This window comes from Salvelinus fontinalis, chromosome 1 (assembly GCF_029448725.1).
Source record: "Salvelinus fontinalis isolate EN_2023a chromosome 1, ASM2944872v1, whole genome shotgun sequence".
Lineage (NCBI taxonomy): Eukaryota > Metazoa > Chordata > Actinopteri > Salmoniformes > Salmonidae > Salvelinus > Salvelinus fontinalis.
Genome location: NC_074665.1, coordinates 56621290 through 56643081, shown reverse-complemented (window position 1 = coordinate 56643081; position 21792 = coordinate 56621290). Strand labels below are relative to the sequence as shown.

Below are 21792 nucleotides of genomic sequence, written 5' to 3'. Positions count from 1 at the left end.
AATTCTATAATTTTGTGTTTTTTTGATGGTGGTGGAAAACGCCATGTCAGGCACCATTCCAGAATCTCCCATAAGTGTCAATTGGGTTGCGATCTGGTGACTGAGACGGACATGGCATCTGATTTACATCATTTTCATGTTCATCAGACCATTTGGTGACCACCCATGTTCTGTGGATGGAGGCATTGTCATCCACTCCCATCAGGATAGAAATGATTCAAGATAGATTGAAGGTGATCACTCAGAATGGCTGTGTATTTATTGCTGTTTACCTTTCCCTCTAAGGCGGGTTGAGTGGACCTAAACCATTCCAGGAAAATGCACCCCATAACAGATCTGCCAGAACCATCATTTATTCAAGTGTTTCCATTGTGTTGCTATTTACCTGTATGCTAAACAACACATAATGTAGCATCAACATGCTCAACATGGGGAAAATATTTTACTCAATACCACAACTCTGGGTAATTTGTTTGTTTCACTGTCTGCGTGGGTGAAATGCCTCGTGTAATTTTGGGAAACAGTGTCTATATAGAAAATGTATTGGTTGGTGTGTTCCATCAAAATAATGACAAATCAGCATAATAACTGACCGGTGTGACTTTAAAGACGTAAAGGAGCATGGGATCAATGTCTCACCAATGTCTCAGCCCAATGAGAACAGCTAGCACATAATAATGCCATATGTGCATCTCCTCCTCCTTACTAAAGACATGGTGAAGAGAAGACTTTCTGCCCACCTCAGTGCCCGGCACCAACGCCACGCAGATGCCTGTCTCTTCGTCTCTGTGATAGTTAGCCACTCTGCGCTCCACCACCGATCCACTTGTTCCACTTCATCAGGCTAATTCACATCAAACCTGACTAAAAGCTAATAACGCAGAGGCTTAGCGACAATGACCTTTGCCAGAATACCCACAAGGGTTCCTATTGACCTCTTGGCTACAGTCATAGAGAGTCTCTCTTGCATCTGCTGAGTTGGGAACCTGGCCTACCAAATTGCCCCGGGCTACAGGAAGTGGTTGTGTTTGACACTGACTAGTCAGCATATCGACCACCCTGACCCAATCAGCATAGGAGGTTTAGGTTCACATCTCTCTTTCATTCCACTTTTGTACCAAACTAAGCTGGGCCAACAAACAGGTAGTGATGTTATTCCAATGTTTAATGAAAATACATTGGAAAAACATCACTACCTGTTTGTTGGCCCAGCTTAGTTTGGTACAAAAGTGGAATGAAAGAGAGATGTGAACCGGAATCTTCTATGCTGATTGGGTCACGGTGGTTGAGGCACTAAAGCAGCATATCCCTACTGAAGCCTTCATTTCACACTCGCGTTCATGCCTTTGTTTCCCGTGCTGTTCAATTCCCTGTTGAATTCCCTAATCTTACAGGCCCTTGCATCACCTTGGGCACCTGTGGAGGGTGGCCTAATGCCAGCACCGCAAAATAAAAGAAGAGAGAAGGAGAGGGGGGATGAAGAGAGCGGGAAGGAAGAGAGAGAAGGATAATCCTGTTAGCAAACGAATCACTGTGCCCAGAAACCACACAGGGAGAGTGTCTAGGGATGTCACGCGTCTCTGCTACCAGGGAGGAACCTGCCGTGGCAGCAAGCTCAACATTTAAGAACAGCAAGAGGGGACGTTATCAGACAGCAGGATGGTAGTCCATTACACATAATCAGCCAAGGCCGTTGAAGAGAGTTTGCTGACGAGAAGAGTGCAGAGAGCAGGGCTTGACTGCAGAGTTCTGGCTCCAGTGCCATCACAACAGCAAGAGATGCCTTGCAACAGGTGAATCACTTCTTGTCCTTTGACTTTCAATGATAGCTCTATGTCAAGTCAAACTTAACTGAAATTTACAGAGTATTACATCAGCACAGGCATGGGCAGGTTAACAGGCAAACTACTTGCCCATCAAGGGGATTACAAAGAATAGAATAATTGAGTTGTAATTATTTTTTGTTGATCATTAGAGATTTCACTGTGGTACAGTTCTCTCATTTGTCACCCTATGTGACTGCCTAGAGTTGTTTAACGGGGAAATTAGCAGTTGCTACATCCATTTTTGGACAATTAATCAAAGATATGTACCCATTTGTTTCTTGAAGAATAAAACATATAAATGTCTCATGGGCTTAGTTCAACTGCCGTACCCCATCAAAACCCAAAGTACAGCTTGTTTGTAAACAAAGTAAATGTAAACAAACAAACACAATATAGCCTCAAAACATGGTTAAAACTATCATTTTTATATCATGAATGGTGAGTCCTTGTATCCATAATTCTGTCTATGAACATGAGAGTGGTTACATTTCTCCAGCCCCATCCCTTAGTGTTTTACCGAAACAGGTTGAGAGGACGCTTTGCTATTGTTTTTACTGCTGATTGTCCCTTTAATTGGAGGGCAGCTAGACACAGAGTTTCCTAGAATGAAATAACCTTACATCAGCAGCTCTATAGAAAGGGTACTGTACATATCCTATATGGCAAGCCTCTTCCCCTTGGATGATCAACTACTCCTTTGTTCCTACTGTATCCTTTAGAGCTGTGCACACGAAGGACAACCATGGTGGACACCTCAATGGTGTTTACGTTAAACTTAAATGAATACATCAAGTATTCTATGCAACTATCTTGGGAGTTATATGAATGCAATCTTCTGTTGTTTACTTCATATTTCACCTTAGTTAGTTTAATGTAAATGTTTCCACAACAATCGATATGAAATGACATCTCGGCAGGACTGTGTCCTTGTGTCATTACTGACTAGGGTTGCAAAGGGGGGGTATATTACTGGAAAAGATCTAAGATTGCAAGTAAACTAACAGAATTCTTTGAACTTTTTATTTAGAATTTTATATGACATCTATTGGCCATTTTGGGTACTTCAGATTATCACAGGGGCCTGTAATTTATCCCTGGCCCTCTGTGTGGCCTTATCACATGTAGAATATATGAAATATTTAAATAAGATCATTTTTAAATAAAACATTGAATGAAAAATCTGTAAAACATCCCAAATACAAACAAAGCCTATTCCCCATCAGGAAACTAAAAAATATTTGGCATATTTGGCATACCGGTGCTCCCGCACATTGGCTACCCGGACTATCTGCATTGTGTCCCTCCACCCACCACCCGCCAACCACTCTTTTACGCTACTGCTACTCTCTGTTTATCATATATGCATAGTCACTTTAACCATACATGTACGTACTACCTCAATTAGCCCGAGTAACCGGTGCCTGTATTTAACTTCACTACTGTTATAGCCTAACATTCAAACAGCTACTGTATATAGCCTCGCTTCTGTCATTATTCATTGTCTCTTTACTGTTGTTTTTTATTTCCTTATATATTGTTCACCTAATACCTACTACTTACTTAACAATTGCACTGTTGGTTAGGGCCTGTAAGTTAGCATTTCACTGTAAGGTAGCTCATTTCTCTACAACAGTTCCATTCCAACCTTGTTTCCCCCCTCCTAATTGTTTCACATTGAGATAAGGACCAGCTTGTATGTATAGGTAGCCTGAGAGTGACTAGCTTCATTGGTTAGTAAAAAAAAAACACCTGTTGTATTTAGCGCATGTGACAAATAAACTTTATTTGATTTTTGACTTCTGCTTGGATTCCATCTGGCAATCTGTTCACCGTCTGCCCTGGCCTGTATCCCCCTGTCTGGTTCAGGTACCCCCGCCACACCTCCAGCACACACGCACTGTTGGGGTGAGTGACTCTGAACTTACAATGGCTAACCCCAAGTCGTTATATTTTTTTTCTTGTGCTTTATGCTATTTGCCTCTTGACTCCTGCATGCTTTGTTGACTAATAATTTGCTTGTTTACCCAACCGTGGGACAGACTGTTTGTTCCCACAGTCGGGACTCTGACTCTCTATTGGTTACACAGACTCTTGGCCTCCCATCCTATTCTAACCACCTCTCACCGGCTTTGTATTCATGTTACCTGATGAAATTGCTGTACAAAATGATCTTGTTGCCATCTGATGCAGAGTGTGGGTTCACAGCGCCAATCCAGTTGTCTTGGTTATTACTGAGACATGGTTAATTAAGAAAGGGTGTTTTGAACACTGATCTTAACCTTTCTTGTTATAACCTTTTTCGGCAAGAAGACGGCCTCACTCCCCCCCTATTTGAGATACCTACTGCAGCCCTCATCCTCCACATACAACACCCGTTCTGCCAGTCACATTCTGTTAAAGGTCCCCAAAGCAGACACATCCCTGGGTCGCTCCTATTTTCAGTTCGCTGCATCTAGCGACTGGAACCAGCTGAAACAAACACTCAAGCTGGACAGTTTTATCTCCATCTCTTCATTCAGACTCAATCGTGGACACTCTTACTGACAGTTGTGGCTGCTTTGCATGATGTATTGTTGTCTCTACCTTATTGCCGTTTGTGAGGTTTTCTGTGCCCAATAATATTTGTACCATGTTTTTTGCTGCTACCATGTTGTTACTACCATGTTGTTGTCATGTGTTGCTACCATGCTGGGTTGTCATGTGTTGCTGCCTTGCTATGTTGTTGTCTTAGGTCTATATTTATGTAGTGTTGTGATGTCTCTATTGTCGTGATGTGTGTTTTGTTCTATATTATTATTATTTATATATATTTTTTAGTCCCAGTCCACGCAGGAGGCCTTTTGCCTTTTGATAGGCCGTCACTGTAAATGAAAATTAGTTCTTTACTGACTTGCCGAGTTAAATAAAGGTTAAATAAATACAATTGGGATAGGGAACAGAGTAGACACTGATTATAGACATGGAGTGTGTTTCACATGATCTCATAAATGACAGACAACATTACCTCAGAGATGTAGTAAGAGGTATTTACAGTGGAAGGTGGCATGACAGATTATGTCCTGTATTTAAGTGCACAGGCAGGGGCATGGGGTGGGGGCCAAAATATGTGAACTGTAGAGATGACATGCTGCAAGGAACAAGAAGGGGGGGAGGGGGCAGATAAATGACAAATGAGGATGGATGGTAGTGTACAATCATACATGGATGTAATAGGCTACATTAATCTTAGCACTTATACCCACTGTGTCCTGCAGGGAAGTCCTTGCCTCTATTTCAGGGTCATGGCAGAGCTGACCAATGGCTCTATTGTTTGAAGCCTTCAGTTGATGTGTGGCATGGTGACATTAAGTGTGAGAGATGTAGATACCCTGCTGTATGTTGTTTGGCTTCACCCCAATCAGGTCTCATGCAACAACAGCTATTCTGGCAAGAATTGTGGTTAAAATGGAATAGTATTTCCCAGGAGGCAAGGGACTTTGAGATCCTCAAAAAACATTATTTAAATTCACAATGCTAACCATCTTTTATGCTACATGTGACTGTTCTTTGACACATTATCTATCAGTGTCCTAACACACATGAGGACTCCTGTAGCCTATGTCTTCCATCTGAGAGGCAGTGAACGGACACTCTATCCAGATTGAGAGGGATTTGTAAATCCCATCCCATGCATGGTGGCAAGCTCTTTATCTGTCTCTTCTGGGCCTCAGAGAGATGGAGGTACCTGGGATGTCCCCACTTCACAGAGAGAAAAACAGAGAAATATGTGATTCACCGGACTCTCTCATACAGCAAAGAGAAAGAGAAATGGAATGAGGGAGGCAGTGGCGTAGTAAGAAATTCATTGGTGGGGGGCATGCAGAACTTTGGGTGAGCTCAATTTTTTTTAAAGAATAATAATAATTGGAGGGGGAGGGGGAAGCAGCTAACTTCCTGCAATATTACACATTTTGCCAAGGGGCAAAGAGAACAATTTGCAGTTTTACAGCTAATCTCATGTTATTCTACACATTTTGCCATGAGGCTGAGAGAAAATGTTACTCTTTTAAAGCACATTTCCTGCAATTCTACACATTTTGCAATGGGGCAGATAGGAACATGTGCCGTTTTATAACTCATCATGCTATTGTACACATTTTGCCGTGAAGCTGAAAGAAAATTCGGAATTTTTAAAGCTGATTAAAGCTAAAATATATGTGTTGACTGTGATAAAGGCACTGGATTATGAGATCCCTTGTTTTCTAAATTAATACATAAAATAGGCAGTTGCATGTTGCATATAGCCTTAGAAGCAGTGACATGCGCTCAGTGGCCAGTTTATTAGGTACACCCATCTAGTACTGGGTCAGGCCCCCCTTTGCCTCCAGAACAGCCTGAATTCTTTAGGTCATGGAGACGTTTCTCAATTGCTATGAAAGACCTAACGTGTGCCAGGGAAACATTCCCCACACCATTACACCACCACATTCCCCACACCATTAGCCTGTACCGTTGCCCCCAGACAGGACGGGGCCATGGACTCATGCTGCTTACTCCAAATCCTGACTCTTCCATCAGCATGATACAATAGGAACCGGGATTCGTCAGACCAGGCAACAAAAAAATTCCACTCCTCAATTGTCCAGTGTTGGTGATTGAGTGCCCACTGGAGCCACTTCTTCTTGTTTTTAGCTGATAGAAGTGGAATCCCGGTGTGGTCGTCACCTGCAATAGCCCATCCGTGACAAGGACTGACGGGTTGTGCGTTCCAAGAAGACATTCTGCACACCACTGTTATACTGCGCCGTTATTTGCCTGTTTGTGGACCGTCTGTTAGCTTGCACGATTCCTGCCGCTCTCCTTTGACTCCTCATCAACAAGCTGTTTTCACCTACAGGACTGCAACTGAGTGGATGTTATTTGTTTGTCGCAACATTCTCGGTAAACCCTAGCAGTAACGGTGCGTGGGTAAAATCCCTGGGGAAGCCAGAAAAAAAGCTATATTGCAAACTGTGTTAATTGTGTTTCTGCTCTATAACCTGTTAGTTGCAATCGGGATATTTAGGTCTAAGGCCGAGACAATAATAAAACTGTGGCATAAATTCAACCACACCTTTGTTTCATCACAAAACCGGAGCGCAACCTCTGTCTGTTGAAGTACACAGTGCATATTGCATGTAACAAACAGTTACATGACCTACAGCATGGCTAGACTACTTAAACTTAAGCACCATTTCACTAATGGATACCAAAAACAATTTAGTCCGATAAACGTAAGCTAAATATGATGTGGCTGTCGCTGGTTCTGATTTCTGTGTGTGTGTGTGTGTGTGTGTGTGGGTGTGTGTGTGTGTGTGCATTCATTCGTGCAAGTGGAAAAAAACATGTTGACTCACCTTACTTGTTGAGAAGCGCCAATGCCATGCTCCTCTCTTTCATGTTGATGAAACGGTCTATGACTCTGTCATTCAGTATGCTTTTATTTTTTTTGTTGTCCTATGCTACCTGGCTTAAATGCATCCTTGCTATTCTAACTTAATTTCATGGGCAACGTTAGCTACTTAACATTAGCCTTCTACGTCTAGCTACATATTGAACTTCTATCCTGTTTTGCCAGGTGCACAATGTATGAATTTATAGCTGGATCAGAATTGCCGTTATAATATTTGGCCAGTACGGAGAATTAAGTAAAACCAGAAGTCCAAATCCTTATTTCCATCTATTTCAAATTTTGGAAAGGGACAATTTTAGCTAGCTAGCCACTGTAGGACAAGAACACAACGAGAGGCAACAATTCAAGTTGTTTCTATCAATGATGTATTGCTGTCGATGTGATGAAATTAGATTGAAACCAAATCCAAACTGGCTTCCCTTGATGGTTAGCATGACCATTCACAGCGGAGCTCACTCAGTTTAGCTCAATGCTAATTGACTATTATTTTATACTTTTTTATCAAGGTAGACTAAAAGCTCGCTGGCTTCCCTTGCATTCAATGTTAAGGGTGGGCAACAATGTCATACTTTTTTTGACCAGACAGCTTCAGATAGATAGGCCTACACATACAGACAGAAAGGCGCTGTTTCACTCGCTCTAATGGTTTCTCCGGTGCGATACATTCAGCCACTTTTGAATTGAAGGGAAATTCTGAAACACAGACAGATGAAAGATGAATAACTGGATATTTTTATTTTGTATTTTTGTTTTTAAAAAATGGGAAGCCTGCCTTCCCTTGGCATCCATGCCACTGAACCCTAGACGCTGTCTTGCGTGAAAAGCCCAGGAGGCTGTGCCCTCCAAGTTAAAACTCTCCCCTCTGCACTTTTTGAGGTTCAAGCCGAGGCTGGACAAGTAAATGTCAGTTGCCAGCATGCACTGACGGCACATTGCCTTCAGAAATATATCACTCTCTGTCCCCTTAAAAGTAGGGGCACAGGGCCGTGTTATTTTGATATAATAGGCTCTCTTTGACGCCACCAGAGAGTGCCACCACACCATCTCTGGTGAGCCCGATGCTTGTGGATAGCTCTTTCTCATGACAGAGAATTTATGCGCATATGCAGTTACTCACAAAAGCCGGGCGTACATTACACGATATTGGCACCGATTGAGCTGTCCAAGAGAAGTTTTTGAGATTGGCTACCGATATTTTTAAACATGTTTGATTTTATCGGCACAAAATCTGCAATGCACTTGTAGTGTGGGATGTACCTGTGGCTGGCGGAAGTATTCACCCCCCTTGGCATTTTTCCTATTTTGTTGCCTTACAACCTGGAATTAAAATTGATTTTTGGGGGGTTTGTATCATTTGATTTATGCAACATACCTACCACTTTGAAAATGCTAACTATTTTTTTGTGAAACAAACAACAAATAAGTCAAAAACAGAACTTGAGCGTGTATAACTATTCACCCCCCCATAGTCAACACTTTGCAGAGCCACCTTTTGCAGCAATTACAGGTGCAAGACTTTAGGGCTATGTCTCTATAAGCCTTGCACATCTAGCCACTGTTTTTTTTGCCCATTCTTCAAGGCAAAACTGCTCCAGCTCCTTCAAGTTGGATGGGTCCGCTGGTGTACAGCAATCTTTAAGTCATACCACAGATTCTCAATTGGATTGAGGTCTGGGCTTTGACTAGGCCATTCCAAGACACTTAAATGTTTCCCCTTAAACCACTCAAGTGTTGCTTTTGCAGTATGCTTAGGGTCATTGTCCTGCTGGAAGATGAACCTCCGTCCCAGTCTCAAATCTCTACAGGTTTCCCTCAAGAATTTCCCTGTATTTAGCACCATCCATCATTCAATTCTGACCAGTTTCCCAGTCCCTGCCGATAAAAAAACCCACAGCATGATATGGCCACCATCATGCTTCACTGCGGGGATGATGTTCTCTGGGTGATGAGAGGTGTTGGGTTTGCACCTGACCAGAGTACCTTCTTCCATATGTTTGGGGAGTCTCCCACATCCCACATGCCTCAAACATGTTTGCTTATTTTTTTCTGGCCACTCTGCTGTAAATCCCAGCTCTGTGGGGTGTACGGCTTAAAGTGGTCCTATGGAAATATACTAATTTCTCCGCTGCGGAGCTTTGCAGATCCTTCAGGGTTATCTTTGGTCTCTTACTTGCCTCTCTGATTAATGCCCTCCTTGCCTGGTCCATGAGTTTTGGTGGGCTGCCCTCTCTTGGCAGGTTTTTTGTAGTGTCCTATTCTTTCCATTTTTTAAATAATGGATTTAATGGTGCTCCATGGGATGTTTTAAAAAGTTTCTGATATTTTTTTATAACCCAACCCTGATTTGTACTTCTCCACAACTTTGTCCCTGACCTGTTTGGAGAGCTCATTGGTCTTCATAGTACCGCTTGCTTGGTGGTGCCCCTTGCTTAGTAGTGTTGCACACTCTGGGGCCTTTCAGAACAGGTGTATATATATTGAGATCATGTGACAGATCATGTGACACTTAAATAAAGTCCACCTGTGTGCAATCTAACTAATTATGTGACTTCTGAAGGTAATTGGTTGCACCAGATTTTATTTAGGTGCTTCATAGCAAAGGGGGTGAATACATATGCAAGCACCACATTTCAGATTTTGTTTGTGTATTTTGTGTATGTCCATTACATGAAATCCAATTAAAAATATATTTAAATTACAGGTTGCAATGCAAGAAAATAGGAAAAACACCAAGGGGTTGAATACTTTTGTAAGGCACTGTACAATGTCAAGTTTTGGGAATGGCGATCAGCAATCAAAATCAAATCATTCAAATTAGTGTAGAATAACAGCTGTTGACTAACAGTGAAATGCTTACTTATGGGTCCTTTTACAAAGCAGACTTAAAGACAAAAATAAAAAATTTAAACATTGAAAAAGTGACTTGAGGAATAAATACACAGTGAATAATAAATAACAATAACGAGTAAAAATACCATGGCTATGTGCAGGGAGTGTCAGTGCCGAGTCGATGTGAAAGGGTACGAGGTAATTGAGGTAGCTATGTACTGTAATTATACCGTAGGCAGGGGTAAAGTGACTAGACAACAGCATAGATAATAGACAGTAGCAGCAGCATACAGTGCATTCGGAATGTATTTTTCAACATTTTGTTACGTTACAGCTTTATTCTAAAATTGATGAAATTGTTTTTTTCCCCTTCATCAATCTACACACAATACCCCATAATGACAAGGCAGAATCAGGTTTAGACATTTTAGATATATCACATTTACATAACTATGCAGACCCTTTACTTAGTACTTTGTTGAAGCACCTTTGTCAGCAATTACAACCTCGAGTCTTCTTGAGTATAACGCTACAAGCTTGGCACACCTGTCTTTGGGGAGTTTCTTCCATTCTTCTCTGCTGATCTCCTCAAGCTCTGTCAGGTTGAATGGGGAGCGTAGCTGCACAGCTATATTCAGGTCTCTCCAGAGATGTTCGATCGAGTTCAAGTCCAGGCTCTGGCTGGGCTGCTCAAGGACATACAGAGACTTGTCCCAAAGCCACTCCTGTGTTGTCTTGGCTGTGTGCTTACGGTCGTTGTCCTGTTGGAAGGTAAATCTTCGCCCGAGTTTGTGGTCCTGAGCACTCTGGAGCAGGTTTTCATCAAGGATCTCTGTACTTTGTTCCGTTCTTCTTCCACACAATCCTGATTAGTCTCCCAGTCACTGCCTCTGAAAAACATCCCCACAGCATGATGCTGCCACCATGCTTCACCGTAGGGATGGTGCCAGGTTTCCTCCACATGTGACGGTTGGCATTCAGGCCAAAGAGTTCAATCTTGGTTTTATCAGGCCAAATAATATTTTTTTCTCATTGTCTGAAAGTCTTTTAGGTGACTTTAGGCAAACTCCAAACGGGTTGTCATGAGCCTTTTACTGAAGAGTGGCTTCTGTCTGGCCTTATATTTTGAATACTAAATTGCTTGCTAGTTTATTCTGATGTTGTAAATATGAGATTACACATGGAAACATAGTATTTATTTTAATTTTAGTAAATTAGGAATTATTATAAATTGTTAAATCCACTAATCAAATAAAATAAAATGTACTTGTCACATGCGCCAAATACTGTGAAATGCTTACCTACAAGGATTCGCCCCTTTTTTCAATTTTCGCCTAAAATGACATACCCAAATCTAACTGCCTGTAGCTCAGGACCTGAAGCAAGGATATGTATATTTTTCATCCCATTTGAAAGGAAACACTTTGAGGTTTGTGGAAAATATAAATTAATGTAGGAGAATATAACACATTAGATCTGGTAAAGATAATACAAAGAAAAAATATGTATTTTCTTTGTACCATAATTTTTTAAATGCAAGAGAAAGGCCATAATGTATCATGAAAGCCCAGGCACAATTTATATTTTGGCCATAGCAGTGTATGTGTAAAATTTAGACTGATTCAATGAACCATTGCATTTCTGTTAAAAAATTAGTGAGACTGCAAAAATGTGCCTAATTGGTTTATTAATACATTTGCAAGTTCATAACTGTGCACTCTCCTCAAACAATAGCATGGTATTATTTCACTGCAATAGCTACTGTAAATTGGACAGTGCAGTTAGTTTAACAAGAATATAAGCTTTCTGCCAATATCAGATATGTCTATGTCCAGGGAAATGTTCTTGTTACTTACAACCTCATGCTAATCACATTAGCCTACGTTAGCTCAAACGTCCAGCGGGGGACACACCGATCCTGTAGAGGTTAAAGGTCTTGCTCACATTGGCTACGGAGAGCGTGATCACACAGTCGTCCGAAACAGCTAGTGCTCTCATGCATGCTTCAGTGTTGCTTGCTTCAAAGTGAGCATAAATGGCATTCAGCTCGTCTGGTAGGCTCGATTCACTGGGCACCTCGCAGCTGGGTTTCCCTTTGTAGTCCGTAATATTTTTCAAGCCCTGTCACATCTGACGCGCGTCAGAGACAGTTTTGTAGGATTCAATCTTAGTCCTATATTGATGCTTTGCCTGTTTGATGGTTTGTCTGAGGGCATAGCTGGATTTCTTATAGGTGTCTGGATTAGGGTCCTGCTCCTTGAAATTGACAGGTATAGCCTTTAGCTCAGTGTAGATGTTGCCTGTAAGTCATGGCTTCTGGTTGGGAAATGTACATGCGGTCACTGTGGGAATGACATCGTCAATGCACTTATTGAGGAAGCCGGTGACTGAGGTGGTCACCGGTGGTCATATTCCAGTCTGTGCTAGCAAAATAGTCCTTTGGCGTAGCATCCGCAAAATCTGACCACTTCCGTATTGAGCGAGTCACTGGTACTTCCTGCTTTAGTTTTTGCTTGTAAGCAGGAATCAGGAGGATAGAATTTTGGTCATTGCCATAATTGATGGCGAGGGAGAACTTTGTGTGTGGAGTAAAGGTGGTCTAGAATTGTTTTTTTTTTCTCTGCGCATGTGCGCATGTGACATGCTGGTAGAAATTAGGTCAAACGGATTTAAGTTCGCCTGCATTAAAGTCCCGGCCACTAGGAGCGCCGCTTCTGGATGAGCATTTTCTAGCTTGCTTATGGCCTTATACAGCTCGTTGAGTGCGGTCTTAGTGCCAGCATCGGTTTATGGTGGTAAATAGACAGCTACGAATAAAATAGATCAGAATAATCTTAGCAGATAGTGTGGTCTGCAGTTTGTCATGAGGTTTTCTACCTCGTCTTACCAGATGTAGCTGCTCTGTCCTGCTGATGCACAGAGAAGCCAGCCAGCTCTATATTACCTGTGTCGTTGTTCAGCCACGTCTCGGTGAAACATAAGATATTACAGTTTTTAACCTGTCTAGGATCAGCGTGGCGCTAGCGGCACCCCCCCCCCCCCCCACTGAAAAACCAGTGCCGCGAAATTCAAAAAAAATATATTTTTAAAATATTTAACTTTCACACATTAAAGTCCAATACAGCTAATGAAAGACACAGATCTTGTGAATCCAGTCAACATTTCCGATTTTTAAAATGTTTTACAGGGAAGACACAATATGTAAAGATGTACATCTATTACCTAAAAACACATTAGCATATTCCACCATCTTTTATTTGTCCACCAACACCAGTAGCCATCACCAATTCGGCTAAACTAAGATATTTATAGCCCCTAACCAACAAAAAAACTCATTAGATGACAGTCTGATAACATATTTATGGTATGGGATAGGTTTTGTTAGAAAAAAGTGCATATTTCAGGTAGATGGCATAGTTTACAATTGCACCCACCATCACAAATGGACTAGAATAATTACAATGAGCAACGTGTTTACCTAACTACTAATCATCAAACATTTCGTAAAAATACACAGCATACACGAATCGAAAGACACAGATCCTGTGAATACAGACAATATTTCAGATTTTCTAAGTGTCTTACAGCGAAAACACAATAAATCGTTATATTAGCTTAGCACATAGCAATTAGCAGCCCAGCATTGATTCTAGCCAAAGTGAGCGATAAAAGTCAACATCGCCAAAAGATATTAATTTTTTCACTAACCTTCTCAGAATTCTTCCGATGACACTCCTGTAACATCATATTACACATTCCATATAGAGTTTGATCGCAAATGTTTATATTTAGCCACCAAAATCATGGTTAGACAATGTGAAATGTAGACAAGCTGGTAAAGAAAATGTCCTTGCGCCACTTAGACAGTGATCTACTCTTATACATAAATACTCATAAACGTGACTAAAAAATATAGGGTGGACAGGGATTGATAGACAATTTAATTCTTAATACAATTGCGTTATTACATTTTTTAATTTATCCTTACTTTTCAATACAATTTGCGCCAAGCGAAGCTACGTCAAAAAACATGGCGTCCTAAGCCACTAAAATGTTTCGACAGAAACACGATTTATCATAATAAAAATGTCCTACCTTGAGCTGTTCTTCCATCAGTATCTTGGGCAAAGGATCCTTTCTTGGGAGTAATCGTCTTTTGGTGGAAAGCTGTCCTCTTGCCATGTGGAAATGTCAACTGCGTTCGGGATGAACTGAAAAGCGTGCCCAACTTTTCACATCGTTGCAAAAATAAATGTCCCAAAATCGCACTAAACGGATATAAATTGCTATAAAACGCTTTAAATTAACTACCTTATGATGTTTTTAACTCCTATAACGAGTGAAAAGATGACCGGAGAAATATAACAGGCTAAACTAACGCTTGGAACAGGTGCGCGCCGGGGTCCTCTAGGCTCATGACGCAGCTCCCAAAGAATGACTAGCTTCAGGGTTTTTTGATTTGTAGGGCCTGTGAACGCGCAATCGACACCGTTGGAATCGTCATCACGTAAAGGCATCCAGGGGAAGACGTAAGAAGTGTCCGTATAGTCATAGCAACGACAGTGCCCTTTTAAATGACTTCAGAAGAGTGGCCAACATTTCTCAAATCTGACTCCATGTCAGGGAAATTGCTGTAGAATGGGCTCTGTTCCACTTAGAGACAAAATTTCAACTCCTATAGAAACTATAGACTGTTTTCTATCCAATAATAATAATAATATGCATATTGTACGATCAAGGATTTTGTGGGAAGCCGTTTCAAAAATTAGCCACATTAGCATAAATAGTCTAAACAGCGCCCCCATCCCCAACAGGTTAATGTTCCGTTGGTAGGATAGTCTTAATCGTAGATCGTGTAGCTTGTTTTCCAATGATTGCACGTTGGCCAATAATATGGAGGGAAGTGGTGGTTTACCTACTCGTCTGCAAATTCTTACATTCCTCTCCGTCTTATCTTCACGCTGATGACGGATATTTGGGCCTTGTCTTGACAAAGCAGTATATCCTTCGCATGGGACTCATACATTTTTTTTTCTCATCCAGTTCGAGTTGAGTAATCGCTGTTCTGATGTCCAGAAGCTATTTTCGGTCATAAGAGACGATAGCAGCAACATTATGTAAAAAACGAGTTACAAACAATGCAAAAAAATAAATAATAATAGCACAGTTTGTTAGGAGCCCGTAAAATGGCAGCCTTCCCCTCCGGCAACCATTATCAGATCGCAATGACTTTGATAGACATTTCAATAGTATTTTTTGTAGGTATACTATACAGCAGATTTATGGAGAATTGCTGTGGGAGTGCTATTTATATCCCGTCGACTACTGACCATTCATCCATACTGTGTGTGTCCCGTCATTGCAGCTTTGGAAATAAATTAACTATCCATCCATTGCTCCTTCCTGTGTTGACTTACTGACATGAGGGACACATTACATCATCATGTGCTTTCTATCCTGTTTCCTTCAGAGGGAAGAACTAGGCAGTTACACCAGCAAATGGATACACGAATTGGAGGAAACAGGCACAGTGGGGTAAGTTACATAATCATGGTTTGTTTCTCATTCCCTTCCTAATGTTTCCTCATGTTCCATTTTTTTCTAAGTAATGTGAGGTAAGTTATTCAACTGAGAATAGTGTTGACTAAGCACAAACAGACTGGGTACGTTTTGACAAACAAAAAAAATAATTGCGGGGGGGAAATAGTCAAATTTAGATCAATGGCTAATACAGTGTTATAAATGTGCTTTCATCAGGTGCTTCAGACGTGTCCATGCATCATGAGGTGAAATACTTTTGCTGGCTTTGAAGTGGAGGGAAGGATTAGAATCATGTGAGTTTTTCCTCTCTTCACATTACTGCTTCATATCAATAAGTCTATTTATTTTCTGCCATATTGTTTTATTCCCTATCTACCCTTACCCTGCAGCAATATATTGTAAGTTAAAGCCTAAACCAAAGTTTTAAACTAACTCTGGTACTAGAGAGATAATGTGTGCAGGCTTTTGCTCTATCCCATCATTAACACACATTCAAAGAATCATGGTCTTAAAGAGCAACTGCCTTTAAAAAGCAATGAATCCCTTTGAAAGCAGCCTGTGTGGCATCGATTCGAGTCAGAAACAGTTATTCTACTGTCAAAATTAACTACAAAGTATAAATAGGATAATTTTGGTCATAAAGTCAGACTCGTCTTAAACAGAGTTTGGAACATCCACGCGTCTCGAAGGGTAAATGAAGGTTGGGTTTTGATTTGATCGTGTCCATTTGCCCAATAACATGGGGTGAACAGCTGCAGTGATTGCTCTCTATCCAATAGCATAGACATAGAGACAGACCTGTCTAGCAGCTCCAACTTTGTTAACATATGACAATACGTTGCACATTTTTTAACTTGAGAAATACTGCACCAAACACCTTAGTTAGTTGTAAAATTGTTAACCAAAACATCCTTGACAAAAACATTTAACAAAAGAAATCTGTAATTAATTTTATCTTAGATTCATTCTGGGGATTTTGAGGAAATTAAATAGGCTTCAATGTGTCTCATGAAGGACAAATATTATTAACCAAATGAGGAATCGGTCAGAAAACACACCTCCAAGACTGAAATCTCATTTTTCTAATGAGCACTGGAAAAACACATGTGCCAATCAGCGTGTTCAGTGGCTTTTTAAGTCTGGTCTATGATAAGCTGAATCAAGTGTGTTACTGCGGGGCAGGAAAGAAAACCTACACCGAGTTGCTTTCCAAGATCTGTGTTGGATACCCCTGGCCTACACTCTTAACTCTGTAATTTACATCTGACAGCTATGGTAGAAAATTACAAGGTTATGTTTCAATGTTTATGCATCAAATAAGGTTTCTCAGTACTCTCTCATCTGTATCTGTGTGGACTTGGGCCTCTGGGGCTTGGCGCTGGCAATTGATTTATGATGATTTGGTATTCAAACTTACAGCCTGCATTCCATAGAATGAGTTGGTGTTTGTGTACTATGAGGAGATGTCTCTGGTATGGACAGCTGATAAGAAGAACCTTGTCTTTGGGGCCAAACCCTGGTTTCTATACAATAAGAGCATCTGCTGTGAAGACTGTTATCTGTCTGGGGGGTTACTCCTTTCTTACATACAAAACTTCACCTCTAGACCCATTCCACACATCTGTCACAAAGACTCAGGAGGACGTAGGGCTTTTAACAATCACCATTGGGTGACCGTTAATGCTCCATTGTTGCAATAATTATTAATTAAGTTTGATGGTTCTGAAGAAATCTAAAACTCTCTCTTTTGGTTAGAATAATTCCACGACACAGCTCATGACCAGAAGCTGAGACAGAGAAAAGGATCTCTGAAGATGAACCTGGACCGGAAGACTCCACATCTTGGCATTACTTAGGAATAAAACATGACTTTGTTAGACAGCTTGAGCTAGACCAGAGTTGATGCATTTCCATTTAAGCGTTAACACTGTATTGCCCTTTCCAGAGCTCTTCAATACCAAATTAAGTATTTTGTTCTGTAAATAAATGTATTTAGGCAACACCTTTTCCTTCTTTATTTGGGTTGTTGGAGGTATAGATTGTAATTTGTGAAACAGGTTTGTGTTGTTTTTGTTATTGTAAACAAATGCAATATTAGTCAACATAATACAATTGTTGGCTTTAAATGTGTGTAGTGTCAATGCATCAAGTACAGTATGCCTATGACTTAAATGTTGTAATTTGATTGAAAGAGGTATGAATTTAAATATTGTCTCCTTTTAAAGACCTCATCATGAATCCACATGGCGTATATGATACTGCTCTACATGTGAACATTTAATTGATCATTTTTAGAACTGGCGCATATGATACTGGCGTATATGGCGTATATGATACTGCTCTACATGTGAACATTTAATTGATTATTTTTAGAACTGTTTATACGTTTAATTAAAGATGCACTATGCAGAAATCGCTCCGCCATTTCCTAGTTGCTAAAATTTTAATAGTTCGCCTAATTTCAGATTATGTAACAAAACAAGCAAAAATAGTGTAGAGAATCATTGTACCATCTAAACCGCTGTGAAATATCTTTTCAATAATCAAAAATAATGTATTTTCAGCTATTTGAACCTGGTATATAAAACTGAAAGCAAAAAACGCAAAAAAAAAAAACTGGGATGCATAGAAATAGCGCACATAGAACAGATCTACCGCTTCTTAGACTTGCTTTCAATGAGAATGTCCTATTCCCCCCCAGGAGACTGAAAAGATTTGGCATGGTTCCTCAGATCCTCAAAAGGTTCTACCGCTGCACCAGAGCATCCTGACAGGTTGCATCGTTGCCTGGTATGGCAACTGCTCGGCCTCCGACTGCAAGCCACTACAGAGGGTAGTGCATACAGCCCAGTACATCACTAGGGCCAAGCTTCCTGCCATCCAGGACCTCTATACCAGGCGGTGTCAGAAGAAGGCCCTAAAAATTGTTAGACTCCAGCCACCCTAGTCATAGACTGTTCTCTCTGCTACCGCACGGCAAGCGTTACTGGAGCGCCAAGTCTATGTCCAAAGGGCTTCTAAACAGCTTCTACCCCCAAGCCATAAGACTCTTGAACATCTAATCAAATGGCTACCCAGACTATTTGCATTGCCTACACCCCCGCCCCCCCCCCCCCCCTTTTACGCCGCTGCTGCGCTCTGTTATTATCCATGCAGAGTCACTTTATTAACTCTACCTGCATGTACATTACCTCAATTACCTAGACTAACCGGTGCCCCCGCACATTGACTCTGTACCGGTACCCCCTGTACATAGTCTCGCTATTGTTATTTTACTGCTGCTCTTTAATTACTTGTTCCTTTTATTTCTTATTCTTATTTGTATTTTTTAAACTGTGTTGTTGGTTGGTGGCTTGTAAGTAAGCATTTCACTGTAAGGTTTACACCTGTTGTGTTCGGCGCATGTGACTAATACAATTTGATTTGAGATCTATAACTCACATTTCTATGTGAATTTTGTGGTGTCGCCTGGTCTAGGTTCTACTCTGTCCCACTGTTACATTTCTAATAGGGGGTGGAACAGACACTATTTTCATGGTGACTGTACTGAGCACCCTTAATTGAAAGATAAAGTACAGTACATATATAATACAATCATTCAATTAGGGATCAAATGCTTACTTTTGAGGTGTTATGATGTTTCAATGAATATGAAGTGGCGAGGGATGGGCTGTACCAAGGTGGATCGAAGCATTTGACACAGCATGTAACCCAGATGGGTCAGAATGTGTTAATTGAGTCTGACACAAGGTTGTCCGTTTATTGGTGTGTCCAAATGTTGATATGGTCTGTATCGGACCAAGACACATTTGGACATACACTGAGTGTGCAAAACATTAAGAACACCTGCTCTTTCCATGATATAGACTGACCAGGTGAATCAAGGTTAAAGCTATGACTCCTTATTGATCTCACTTATTGATGTTAAATCTATTTCAATCAGTGTAGATGAAGGGGAGGAGACAGGCTAAAGAAGGATTTTTAAGCCTTGAGACAATTGAGACCTTAAATCTGTTTGGGATAGGTGTAACGCTAACGGGACACCTCGACAACATCCGGTGAAATAGCAGAGCGCCAAATTCAATATTATAAATATTAAACTTTCATGAAATCACAAGTGCAATACATGAAAATAAAGCTTAACTTGTTGTTAATCCAGTCGCCGTGTCAGATTTCAAAAAGGCTTTACGGCGATAGCAAACCATACGATTATCTGAGGACAGCGCCCAGCACACAAATGCATAACAAATCATTTTCAACCAGGGAGTTGCGACACGAAAGTCAGAAATAGCGATATAATATATGCCTTACCTTTTAAAGATCTTCTGTTGGCACTCCAAAATGTCCCAGTTACATTACAAATGGTCCTTTTGTTCGATAATGTCCTTCATTATATCCATAACTCAGTTTAGCTGGCGCGCTTCAGTCAATAATCGACTCAGTTTCCCTCCATCAACATGCATACAAAATGAATCCCAAATGTTACTAATAAACTTTTCCAAACAAGTCTATCAATGTTTATAATCAAACCTTAGGTATCCTAATACGCAAATATACGATAACATTTAAGACTGAGAATAGTATGTTCATTATAGCAGATAAATAAGAAAGAACGTGCTTTCCTCCACGCGCTTGGAAACACTACAGCCAAAATGGGAGTCACCTAGAAAAACGACAATTTCTGGGTAATTTTTCCAAAAACCAGCCTGAAACTCTTTCTAAAGACTGTTGACATCTAGTGGAAGCCATAGGAACTGCAATTTGGGAGGACTTGGGCTTATAATTATAGTACTAGCCATTGAAAACAGTGGTAAGGTGATTTTTGGGGGGGGGGGGTTGTCCTCGGGGTTTCGCCTGCCATATCAGTTCTGTTATACTCACAGACATAATTTTTACAGTTTTAGAAACTTTAGAGTGTTTTCTATCTAAATCTACCAATTATATGCATATCCTAGCTTCTGGATATGGGCCTGAGTGACAGGCAGTTTACTTTGGGCACGCTTTTCATCCGGACGTGAAAATCCTGCCCCCTATCCCAAAGAAGTGTTTTGTGTATGTGTGCCATTCTGAGTGTGAATGGGAAAGACAAAGGATTGAAGTGCCTTTGAACGGGGTATGGTAGTATGCAGAGTATGTGAGCGGAGCTGGAGCAGATCGAGGAGCTAGGCATGCCCAATTTGACTGGAGCACAGAACAAGTTTCCCAAAGGCTGGAGCATTGATCTTCTCATGGGCAGCAATCTCTCCAGTAGCGCTTACTTTGATTCACCAGCTCAGGATATGCCCGGCCCAGCATGCATTTGTAGACTACTTGTGTGCTGCTATAGCCATTTGCTTTAGCTACTGTCATTGAGTTGGCTAAATATTTTCATAAAGAAACAGTTAAAACACACAGGTGCAAAATCAAGGTGACTTACAAAGAAGAGGAGGACCAAGAACAAAAGAGAGAGTGCAGTGATGTAATGTCCACAACTAAAGAATCACTATGGAATCTGAAAAGACGCATATCCCGAAAGCATGATGATGTACTACATGCACATGCTAACAGAAAGGAATGGGATGGGTAGCTAGCTAAGTGTGAGATTGTAGCAAAGTATTTAAAAACAACAAATCTGATATTTAAAACGTTTAGTTCATTTTCGTTCTATTATCTATACAGTAGGCAATCATTGATTTTGGCCAAATAGGACTGACATATTACCTCTTCAATAGAGTTTTTTGTTTTGATAGTGTTATTTTGCCTAAAAACCCTTTAGGCCTACCTATATATATATATAAAATCTGCATAAATATATATATAATCTGCATCCCTGCGTAGCCTGGTAAGAGTGGCCCAACGGGTGTTTAGCATCCCCAGTGGCTCTCCAAGCGAGTAGAGGGTATTCTCCACTTCTGACCTGCTCTCCAGGCACCATTGCATGAGCCTGAAGCCACAGACTCGTGTTTCTAAAAGTGAATTTAAAGGCACTGTAGACTGAGCCTAATGAGGCATTTTTTCGTAAATAAATAAATTCTAAGTAAGTCATAGCCTATATGGGCAATTTATAGACTATAATAACTTAATACAACGAAATGGTGTTCAAATGCTGAGCGCTTAATGTTCCTGCCAGCCTAATGTGTCGCACTTGCAAATGCTTCACAATTTATTTCTTTGTAGGCTATAACC

General features: G+C 40.7%; 1 long non-coding RNA gene across 1 annotated transcript; it reads left to right on the top strand.

Annotated features, from left to right (window-relative positions):
- Positions 1-1500: 1500 nt before the first annotated feature.
- LOC129858334 (uncharacterized) lies at positions 1501-18660 on the top strand. The gene is made up of 5 exons (XR_008760012.1): positions 1501-1793; positions 3693-3731; positions 15557-15621; positions 15844-15920; positions 17383-18660. It is a non-coding gene; the product is annotated as an uncharacterized LOC129858334 (long non-coding RNA).
- The last annotated feature ends 3132 nt before the right edge of the window (positions 18661-21792 follow it).